The sequence below is a fragment of the Triturus cristatus genome, chromosome 11 (genome assembly GCF_964204655.1).
Source record: "Triturus cristatus chromosome 11, aTriCri1.1, whole genome shotgun sequence".
Taxonomy (NCBI): domain Eukaryota; kingdom Metazoa; phylum Chordata; class Amphibia; order Caudata; family Salamandridae; genus Triturus; species Triturus cristatus.
The window spans coordinates 713863794-713876229 of record NC_140594.1 but is presented as its reverse complement, the minus strand read 5'-3'; positions in this window follow the sequence as shown (position 1 = coordinate 713876229).

The window sequence follows — 12436 nt, the reverse complement described above, 5'->3', positions numbered from 1 at the left end:
TAGGTTCGGAGATCCAATAAATGCAGGCATTCCAGAACTACGTTATATTTACTTTTGGCATCTAAGAGTTGTCTCTGGACCCCAGTATCTACCCCCAGTTGATTATCTAAGGAATGTATTTGCGTTTCCAGCGTGTGGAGTTCTTTATTGATTTCTCGACGAGCACCCACTGTCTGTCCCATGCATTGACCTCTCACCACCACTTGAAAAAGCATCCCATTCTATCAGTGAGGTACTTGCAGTATTTTGGTTTAATTAGAAATAGTCTGAGATGGCAGTGGATAGTTGTTGTCTAAAGCAGTCATCATCTAGGAGTCTAGGGTCTAGGCGCCAAACCGGGATGGGCACATTGTCGGGGGTAGGGGAGAATCGTAGAATCAGTGGACTGTGATCTGACAGGGTACGCCGCAAGTACTCTGCCCCTGACATGGTCTATGCAACCTGTGGTGAGCATAAGTACATGTCTAACATGGTGTGTAGACCATAAAGTGGGGACTAAAAGGAGTACTCCCTCTGGTGACTATTATTTATCTGCCAAATATCTAAGAAACCCCACCTACTCATCCACTCTCTAAGCCCTTTACAGGCTGCAGCCACTGCCGTACCATGCAGTGGGGGAGTAGACTTATCCATTGCTACATCTGCAACGCAATTGTAATCCCTGCCCAGGATTATGTCACAGGCTACCATTTCCGAGAGGGGCCCAGAAAGGTGTTGTAGGAACTGGGTCTGGTCTTGATTCGGAGCGTAGATGCTCCCCAGTGTCACCTCTCTACCCATCAGTCTTCCCTTCACTGTGATGTAGCGTACCTCAGGGTCAATGATTTTATGTGTTGCTTGAAAGGGAGTACTGGGTTTCATCCATAGCAGGGCACCCCTCACATACGCCGAGTATGTGGTCGAGAATAGTTGTCCACGCCACCTAAGGCAGAGACGAAAGCCGCCTTCAGTTGTCAGGTGTGTTTCCTGTAGCATTACTATCTGCGCACCCCTCCAGAGGATATAGTTAAAGATGTTGTAGCGTTTAGTGGGAGAACCCATACCCCTAATATTCTAAGACAGGAGTTTAACCTCAACATTATCAGCAGTCTTGGTACTCATAGCTGTAATAGATGTGTCATTCTGTCCCTCCAACCCTGTTCTTTATTTTGGTTTGGGCCCAACATCAGAGCAGGATTATCTCTTGTAGACCCCAGAGCAATAAACAACAAATCCCATGAACAAACTCCTCATCCCAAGAGCAGCCAAGCAACGGCCAGCCGCCCAAACCTACAAACAAACATTACCAATACAGTGCGAGCGCAGCCTTCAGCCTGTCTGGCGGTTCACTCTGATGGAAGGGGAGATTAGGGAAGATCTGGGACACATGGGCCCGTCCCGGCTCATGGTGTGAGTTAGGGGCTGGCCAAGCAGCCCTCAGGGGTGCCTTCATGTCCACTCTCAGAGATACAAGCCTTAAATATACATCCCATCAGCGTTTGAATCATTTATATGATGTCGTCCGTTGAACGGGGGGTTATTTTCAGCAGGGAGGATTCGTTTCCTGTAACATTTTCCGAATCCGTTGTCAGGTCTCTCGGATCTGAGGAGGTGTCTGTCATTCTGTCAGATTTCCGTAGTGACAAGATCTGTGCCACTGCTTGCAATGCAGCTTTCCTGTCTTGCTCCGTTTGGGATTCTGTGGGTTTCTGTAATTTTTGCAGCCTCCTCGACCGCCGCTGCCTCTTCCTGGCGGCCAGTTTCAGAGCCCGGGGGACCAACTGGGATTTTGGCTGGGCTGCCCCTTTATATACGCCTTTAGCCAGGTCTATGTGTCTTCCGGGGAATCACAGAAGTGGGTGGATCAATCGAGGATGATTCGAAGTTTCACTGGAAACATAAGGGAACACTGAAGTCCCGGTTCCTGGAGGGCCTTCTTGGCTTCTATGAAGGATGCTTGCTATGCCTGCACTCTAGCCGTGGAGTCCGGGAACAACAAAATCTTACTATTGTCCAAGGCATAAGGGCCCTGTGCCCAGGTTTGTTGCAATATGGTATCTCGGTCCTGGTAGTAGTGGAGCCTAGCCACTACAGGGCGAAGAGGCATCCTGGGGGCAGGGGGGCATGCAGGGACCCGGTGCGCCGTCTCTAGTGCGCAGAACCGGAAAAGGGTCTGGGGCATCTCAGTTCTCAGCCAGTTTTCCAGGAATGCCACCATGTCTGGGCCCTCAGCTCCCTCTGGGACACCCACGACCCTTATATTGATGCATCTACTATGCCTTTCAGCATCCTCTGCTCGCTGTTCCAGTACCATCACCCTCATTGTGAGTTCCTCCAGTCAGGAGGCTGTCGGCTTTTGCTCCGGCCGGGGCTCCTTCACGGCACCCTCCACATTCTTTACTCTGTCCGCTAGCTTGTGATGCTCTGCCTGTAGGAGTCCCAAACTCACAGAGACAGCTCAGATGTCCTGCTGCAGAGTTGCCTTCATGTCGGCAATTGCCGCTAGTACTTTGTCCAGGTGCAGGTGGAGCGAGGCTTCCGTAGTGGTAGGCTCACTGCCCCCCTCTGTGGGTTGTGGGGAGGGCTCCCTTGTACTGGGCTGCAATGCCCCCGGGTTTCGGTTTCTGACTGCGCATTATGGCTCACATGTATTTAAGGCTGTAAGACAGGGTAGACAATTCTTCAGCTTATCTTCCCTCTGCCCTGGGGGAACCGCAGCTTCCTCGACTGGTGGCAGTCCCTTAAATGACTCCTGCACCCCTCTCTGGGTTTTCCCCAATCAGAAGACACACAGCCCGGGGGAAATCAGACCTTCCTCCCTCCATCTGGCAGGTTGTGACTTTAAGGGTGCACCCAATTCAGGCCAGTCCCCATCAACGCATCCAGTGAGGCCCAGGCACTCCCCAGTATTTCTTGCTGCATGTCTTGTCCCTTTTGTCAGGGAGGCCCCCGCTATCGCTTCCAGCTAGGCCAGACACAGAGTACCGCAACGCTCCTGGGCCCCAACAGTGACCCCAACCTCCCACACTGACACCACCTCCAGGTCTGACTCTCTCTTCAGGTGGAGGGCGCTGCCTCAGTCTTCCCCATCTTGGGCCCTGGGCCTCACTCACCTTCAGGCTGATTCCCAACCATTGTGCAGGTCCGTCTCCAGGCTCAAGGTCATCACAGCCTCCCGGAGCTGTTGGCCCAGCACGTCAAATTTACGGGTTCAGGGAGGCTCCCCGCCCTTTGCCTTGTTGCTGTCACAGTGCAGGGTACTTCTCTCTACCTCCAACACTGTTCTGCCTTGCGAGGGCGTCCGAGGCCTCGGGTCTATCTGGCCCCCATCAGACCCTACACGGTGTGCGCCTCATTGGTTTCACCGGGTTCTCACTTTTGGGACCCGCACTACGGGTCTCACTGTCACCCACCGTATTCTCAGGCAGAGCCCCAGCGGGAAGTGCAAAGCAGAAAGCAGGCCTCAGCCTCTGGTCCGTTTTCCAGTGATGGCGGTCGCTGGGCATAGCTTCAGGCGGAGCAAAGTAGGAGGCACAAAGCAGGAGACAGGTTCCCGCCCCAATCCGCTCTCCGAGGACTGCAGTTGCCCACCACAGCCTCAGGCATAGCCCAGCAAGAGATTCAGAGCAGGAGGTAAGACGTAGACTCTGGGCCTTTTTTTTTTGTTCCCTTCTTCTCCCGTAGGCTTTCTTCTTAGTCAGGTACCTCCTCTATACTGGTGCCGCTGACCCGTTCCGGCGTCCTCCGTTCCTGACCTCGCCTACCACTGTAGCTTGTCCCAGAGCTCTGCCAGACTGACTCCCTCCTCCGCTTTGCAACGGCTCTGGGTGTATGTCTGCCCCCCCCGGGGTCACGAAGCCAGCCGCTCGGTCGGGAATCTCAGGATATAATGTATGCCGGGACGGAGCTTCCAACCTATGCGTCCGCCATGTTCGTGATCTCGGCCATGCCCCTGGTCCATGAAAACTTTACTGAAACTGGCAGCTTATATCAAAAGTAGCTACAAATAAAAAAACATAGGTCTATAGATCTTGACTAGTTACCAATCCCGTTAATAGAAAAGGTTGCTAAAAGGGACATGGTAGTCATTAAGTCTATAAGACTTAGAAATATTTCTCTAGAGATGCCTAAAAGAGAAGCCCATTGGCCCGTTTCTAGCACTGGAACTTGTAAAGGAAGTGGCCAACACCATAAACTAGGAGTTGTTCCAGGTGGGCTATTTCAAACAACAATGCCTTACGAAGGACAGCCACTCTGCCGAAAGTAACACTGGCACAGACCTATCTTTGAAGGTCTGGAGCAAGGTGAATGGAAACAAGTCTCTAGGCAAAGATCACATCTTAAAAGGTAACCAATGTATGAGCGGAAATTTAGAGGTCTCCTGTCCTCTCCCGCAAGTGGGCCCTCAATCAAACCCACCATCTACAGGAGAAACTGCAGAGTTTTCTCCCATTATGACAGTAGCATTAAGCTTATCAAGTCGGTCAAGCTTGCCAATCAAATCAAGCTCTCCCGCAGCTTTGACTATATCCCCAGACCCAATACCTGCTCTAAGTGATACTTCTTTAAATGCAGCTACTCAAGATAAATTTGTACTCACTGAAAGTATGACTCACTCTCAAAAGCACCTCAGTCAGGTCGCTGAAGTTTCCACTCAGCGTATGACTCAGAGTGAGATGTCTAGAATGGAGGATGGCAGTTCAAAGACAGCAGGAGCCACCTCTTCCACAACTGCAACACTTGTAGCAGAGCAGCTAGAACAGCCAGACCAACCAGCTCAACTAGACCACCCCAGTTATTTTCCTGATGATAATAGCAAGCTGTATAATGCGGTACAATATTATATCTTTGGGAGAAATTGAGGCATTAGACAACCTTATTTCCTCCCAAATAAGCCTTACAATAATGGACCAGGAAGATCTTAATAAGAATCTACCTGTTAAGAAAGACCCTGATGAGTTCCATGAAGATAAAAAGTCTGTAGCGCCAGATCCAAAATGGCACAGAAATTCTTACTACGGCTTGGTCTGTGGAGATAAGAGAGCCAAAACATGATGGGAACAAGAAAAATAGGGGCTATGACAAGCAAATTAGCTGTGCCACGTATGTTCTTTACTCTGCATCGGTTAAATCTCACCTCTCAAACCAATATGCAGTACTGGATTGCTCTAGGGAAGGAGCTACTAACGATACCTAAGAAGCACCAATTTATTGTTTACTGTAAGAGTAATCCATGAGCTGCCCCACTACTGCCTCTCCCAAGACAATGTTCAGAACTATTTTAAAGTAGGTTCACCAGATTAAAGCTAATCAAAGCACTGAATCTGCCACGTTTGACACATTGACCAGCAGGTGCCATCAATTGAGGAGCAGCTAGCAGCATTTGTGGAAACAGGTCTGGAAAATGCCTCCTCTCAACAACATGAAATATTGTGTACACAGATTAAAAATCTCACATTGAAATGCGAGGATCTAGAAAATCGCTCATGCAGATCTAATGTTTGAGTAGTTGAGGTACCGGAATGTGCTGTGGGGACTAATGCAAACATAATTGATTAGGTCTTTGACTTAATCCTTTGTTATGTGCAGGGAGATTCAACAGAAACTAATCAAGGGCCCACTCTATCAATTTTGCCAGAGCACATCGAGTACCTGCAGTACTGCCAAAGCTAGCAGTGAAACCACGCACTATCATTGCTTATTTTCAGGACTATAATATTAAGGAGAAAGTATTTAACATTGCCAGAGGGCAGATAAGATGTCCGACCAGGGAAGTCCATTCATTTTCTATCTTTCAAAAACTAGCTTGGGAAACTGCCTCCGGGTCCAAGAAAATGAGGACCCTTACACCAAAATTTAAAGCAATTACTGTAACCATGACAGGGAGAGCTTCACTCAAAATTAACTTGCAGGGCTCCTTTATAATTTTTTCTGATTCTTTAATGGCTCAAATTTTTTTAGATGACAGACATTTACTTAATGAGACGAATTAACTCCTAAATTGAATGTGCACTACTAAAGAGCAAAATCCATAGATGAATTATAGAGAGGTGAATGAGAATTGAGTTGCTACACTGAAACTTTGAGTGAATGATTCTCAGACCAAAGATGATCTATTGAGTGAGGGAGGGTACGTTCCACCTGTAATATTGCGCAGATGTCAAGCTTGACATCAAAACAGAATCTGGATTTCCCTATGCTGGGAAGGGAAAAAGGAGGGGTGGGCAGGTGGGAAGGGTGGGAGAGAGGGGGAGGTGGGAAGGGTGGGAAGGAGGGGGAGGTGGGAAGGGTGGGAGGGAGGGGTAGGTGGGAAGGGTGGTAGGAGGGATGTGGGAAGGGTGGGGGGTGAGGGATGGAGAGGGAGAGTGAGATAGGATATGGGTAAAAAAATAGAAAACAAGAGCAGTAACAGCTAACTGTATATTGAGCCAAAAGAGGAATGGTTAAAATTGTATTATGGAATGGGAATGGCATTAAGTAAGGTAGGAAGAAATCCAATGTGTTTTCTGAAGCTTGGCATCTTAAACGTCATATTCTGGCTCATCAAGAAACACACCTTGCCAAATCAGTGGAGGCGATCAATAAAATAAATAAAACTAGTCAAGGACCCAGTGCACTAAGGAGCCGATTATGAAGACATCGTAAAGGCTCTGAACCTCGGTCGGAGCCTTCATGACCGCATCGTAATATGTCGGTCGGATTCCTTTCCGACCACCTCATTTCAATGGAGGCAGTTGGAAAGGAATCCGACTGGTCATTCCGGCTGGCTTACCGCCCTCCTGTTGATCCCTGCACCCCGTGGCAGGCCCCTCAAGGAGCCTGCCACGGGGTGCAGAGATGAACTGCCCCTCCGATTTTACAATGGGAGCATGCATTCCGGCTGGTTTACGGCCAGAATGCATGCTCCCATTGTAAAATGTAGGAATCCTAAAGGACCGGCTGGGACCACCAACTGTGTGTCAGTCAGTGCCATGACCGAGACGATGTCGGGCGGAGTTGCCTCCGCCCGACATTGTAATCAGCCCCTATGAATGTTCGGTGCAGTTAGCTCCACATATTTCTCAAGGTAAAGATTGGTCTCCAAAATACTATGTAATTAAATATTAAGCAGTAAATCGGACACCAATGGCAGATGGGTAATCGCGGAGACAGTTAATACTAACAATAATGACCAATTCGTTGTTGCTAAATTGTATGCACCTAATTGTGAGAACCATTAATTGTTGTGCAAATTATGTTGGAACAAAGCAAGTATAATATCCCTATTATTATTATGGGGAACTTAATTACATTATAGATCCTGAAATGGATACTACCAACACTACTCTCACAGGGTGCAGGAAAAAAAGAGAACCAGTATCTTCAACATGATAGAAACTTTGAAGTTAGTGGATGTATGGAGATACACCAACCCAAGCACACGAGAATATACCGTTACTTTAGTCTAGACCCTAAACGCAATGCTCCCATATCGAGTTATGTCCGATTAGCACTCTTATTGCTCCAACTTCTGCAGAAGAAATCCAACACCTTTTATTCTCCCACTATTCTGTCGTATCCCTTATGTGGGAATCCAGGTATACAGATAATAATCAATGTCAGTTCTTTTTTACTAAACATATTTTGGAACAGGAAGATTTTATTAGGTACTTGCAGATCCAAACTGCAGAATTCCTCCTAATTAATCAGAGCACACCTATAGCAGCCATAATATGGATATGATGAAAGCGTATATTAAAGGCATTAAACGGTCCTTTTTACATCAAACTAGGAAAGCGAAAAGAGAAGAGGAAATGTCCCTTTAGAAACACCTACACAGACTAATTTATCAGCACATTGCACACACTGTCATATATTATATAGCAAAAAGAACAATTGAAGGACAGAAAGCAAAACAATGTCATACAATCCCACCAGTACAGATATCTGGGTATAAATCCATTGTTTTTTTGCTCCCCAAGCCATTCCAGTTTGAACCCAGCCATATGCAAATCAGTCTTGACCCTGCACCCAATGGGAACGGTCAAGCCCGAACTGCCAGGCCAGGTCCTCCCTGGACTGGAAGCAAGTATCCTAGGACCAGTTTCGGGGTTTCACCCCTCATCAGCCAGCATAGCTTGACTCCAGTGGCATGGAGAGCACGGGACCCACGTCTGGGCATACCAGTCCCACTCGGGGTGACAAATGCAAAAAGGACAATTGATGGACAGAATGCAGAACAATGTCATACATTCCCCAGTACAGATATCTGGGCCTAAATCCATCGTTTTTTTTGCTCCCCATGGCATTCCAGTTTGAACCCAGCCATATGCAAATCAGTCTTGACCCTGAGCGCCCTTAGGAACAATCAAGATCGAACTGCCAGGCCAGGTCCTCCCTGGGGTGACGTGGTTAGCAAAAGAACAATGGATTAATTCCAGATCTTTGTGACTGGGGGTGAATGTTTGCATTGTTCAGCATTCCTTCCATCATTTGTTTCTTGTGCATATATTCCCATAGAGCACAAGAGATATTTCAAGATTCTGGGGGCTTAAGGGGGCATAGCCACGATACTAGCTGCAAAGTTTAATCAGAAAGCTTTCATATTCCAAGTAAAATCCTGTGAAAGAGGGGAAAAGTCTGGTAAATTACTATCTTATTTTATTTAAGTAAATCCAGTACCAAACACTGGTAATTGTTTAAATTAGAAATGCAGATGGGGAAATTAAGAATGAACTGGCTGAAATTCTTGCAGTGTTTGAGCATTACTACTCCACACTGTATCAGGAAGATCTGCGGTATGACAATAGGACCTTACAGGAATATCTGATTTACCCAAACTGGACTATCGTTATAGTGAAATACTTCATACAGAATTTACACTAGACGATCCATTCATATGGACCGATTAGTGTATTTAACACGGACTATAAATTACTGTTCAAAATCTGGGCAATTTGTATAACCACAGCAGCACAACAGTTAATCAATGCAGATCAAAGTGGCTTTGTGGCAGGCCGCTTAATGTCGGCCAATACTCAATTTTTAATTCAGGCAATATATTATTTTTCTATGAATAACATAAAAGGCCTAATTATGATGATCGATGCCGAAAAGGCATTTGATCTGGTAAACTGGGATGCCCTGTTTTATAGTCTGCACAAATTTGTTTTCCCACCACAGGCCAAGGTGCTAGTCAATTCTAAGATGGCCGGCTCAATAATATTCAAAAGGGGTACGCGGTAAGGATGCCCACTTTTCCCCCCATCTTATTTACATTTTTTATTGAACCCCTAGGGGAACAACTTCGCAAACACACCATAATGGCACTTGTGGAAGGGATGGATAGGCTCAAATTATTTGCAGATGATATTATCTTGTATCTTCAGCCTGCTCAGGCTCATATCAACTGCGCAATCCAGACAATAACAGACTTTACTAGAATAGGAGGATACAAAATAAATCCAACTAAAACCAAATGATAGATCAGTGACCAATAACTTCTCTACTTTATTCCTTCTAAATTACGATACAATGCTGCAACAAAATAAAGGGAATGCTTGAGAGGTGGTCACTGCTTCTCTTTACAATAATAGGGCATGTCTCAATGATAAAAATGTCAATGCAACCATTGTTAATATTCCTCTTTTCTAATGTTCCAATAAAAGTCCCTAATAGTTTCTTTCAGGAACGAGACGCAGTTTTCAGAAGTTTTATCTGGAACAAAAAGTAATCCATGGTGCAGCTGTGGGCTTTACAACTTCCAAAGCCACAAGAAGGGTTGGCGTTGCCTAATATTCAAAGATATTATCAGGCTGTTTTATTGGATATTCTCTCCAGTTATTTAAATGCGTGCAAAGTGTCAAAATGATTCAGGAAACGGAAATTAGCCTACCAGCTTTCATAAAAGTTGCTAAACTATTGAAGAAGAGTAGATATACATTTTTACGGGATATTCTTGGGAGGATGGATGGCTTGAGTAAACTCTATAAGACGCCCTGCGATGTTTTGCCATTGTCGTTGCAGGAGGGTAATTAGTTGGGGCTCTCCTTAGCAGATGGGGAGGTGAGATTTTGGAACTCCATTGGTTTTAAGACATATGTCGATTTTTTTGCTCGAGGCAAATACATTTCCTGGGAATAATTAAAAATGAGGAGCAATCAGCAATGCATACCACATTTTTTAAGTTTTCAACATATTAAACACTTTTTGCAGGTTTTTTTTTGTAATACAATTTTATTGATTTATAATTACGCTCATTATATATCAACATGTCATTTTCCTTGTACAGTTGGTATTAGGCATGAAGCTGGATAATCATAATTAAGCTCACAGAATAACACGGAGACCTGCATACATTACATTGTCATCAGTATGGCTGACCATTGTAGACCCAGTTTCGTGTGAATATACCAAATGTTGGTATCCATATTATTAAATATTAACAATATTGCAAAACACTTTTTGCAGGTTAGAATAAAAAATGAAAGCTACGACCTCCATGCAATCAGCAGAGCTCTGGTGAAGAGCAGATCGCTCGGAATAGGTAATTGGTACAGAGTGCTGCTAGATTTCTCCTTACCGTTTGAATTAATTAGTTTTTTTTCCCAGGGTAGGAAAAAGAACTCAACGTTACCTATCAGAGAGAGATTGGCATGCTACTGCTGAAATAGGAGATACATCTCTTTGGGCAGAACATTTTAAAATAATGTAATTCCTGTCTAGATGGATGGCATGTTATACTCTGGAAATTTTACCTAAAATATATCCAGCAGTCTCGAATAATTGCTTTAGCTGTAAACAACAAGGGGAAGGAGATTGGCTCCACATGTTGTATTCTTGCCCTCATCTCGTGGATTTCTGGCAGAAGTTGTTTGAGGCAATCAGTCAGGCTATTAAGACAACAATAGTGTCAGAGGTCACCTTCGCACTATTTGGTACCTCAAAAGGAGCCGTTAATTAGTAAAAGGCCAACAATATTTTATTTCAATAGCTTTGACGATTGCACGTTCTTTTATCCTCCAGTATTAGAGGACTGCTAACGTCCCGACAGTCCAGAGCTGGAAGGATAAAATGTGTCGGACCAAGAAATTTGAGGAAGCATATGCAAAGCGTGTGAGTGGACTTGAAAGGTTTAATGCTATTTGGCAATATTTCCCGATTTGGGTTAAAATGCTAATTGGTTACCCCTCATAAGTATGGCGAACTGGGCCCTAGCTTAGACCACTAATGGGAAAAATATTCTATAAGAGGCTTGAGAATTAGTGGGTAGCGCTATATTTAAGAATTCCGAATCCAGTTGTGTCTTAGCTTTGTACTCCATTGTGCAGTTTCTGTTTGCTAATGCACTTTATTAATTGTGAGATGAGAGTCCAGCCACTCACATGAAATGCAAGAGAGTCTGCAGGGGCGATGATAGTTCCTCAACCCACCTACAACAACTCTTAACGCTACTGGTAAAACAGGAGCCCTGGCAGATGCTTCAGGAGGGAAGACGATTTGAGATAAGAGCGAGAAGAAAGAACACTGCCACAATCCACCACCTGGACAAGCCAAGCTCCATTTTCTTCGATGGTAGACATAACTTTTTTCTCAGTGCTAAGGTAAGAAGAATCGATTTAACCACTGATCTAATCTACTATGTTTCTATTATTATAATAGTAATACTTCAATGTGAATTACCTCTTTAACTTCGGTGTACATGTGCATTCAGCAATATCATACAGTTATGTTGGCGCTCTCATCAGGAACATAATTATCCATGGAAAAGCAACTTGGGTTTTGAACAGAGCTACTGATTCTAGAATATATAAGAGAGCATATGTGTGTATATATATATATATATATATATATATATATATATATATATATATATTTTACAAAGGCGTCCAACGGTTCCGGATTAATTGGCGCTCTTTTTGAAGGTGCGGGGTCCTTGCGGCTTGGACCGCCGCTAATATGCCAACAATTTTTCTCCGTTTAGAAAGAAAAAATAGGGTCGCACTCCAGCGAGTTGTAATAATCCTTGGTTTTTATTCACAAATCCACAGGTTCCGAGATGCACAAAAGAAACCAACGCGTTTCGTCAGCGTCCGCTGACTTGCTCACGGTGCGACCCTATTTTTTCTTTCTAAACGGAGAAAAATTGTTGGCATATATATATATATATATAAAGACCGCCAGTAGATAGTTATAGTTAGGAACTATTATCCATAGGAAAATCGCAACATTCTATTCCCAATAACTTTGGCACCGATTGACGAATGTTCGCGAAATTTTCAAAACTCGTGGCCCGCTCCGGTCCGCTCCTATCTTGAAAGTTTTGGGGTGATTCGTCCAGCGTGGGTCGAGAAAAAAGGGGGGTCCCAAAACGTGTTTTCCCCATGCAATTTCCCATAGGAAACTTTAGATACGGCTACAGCCCGAACTACTGAAGGGAATTACACCAAATTTGGCAAAAAGGTAGCCCTTGGTTCAG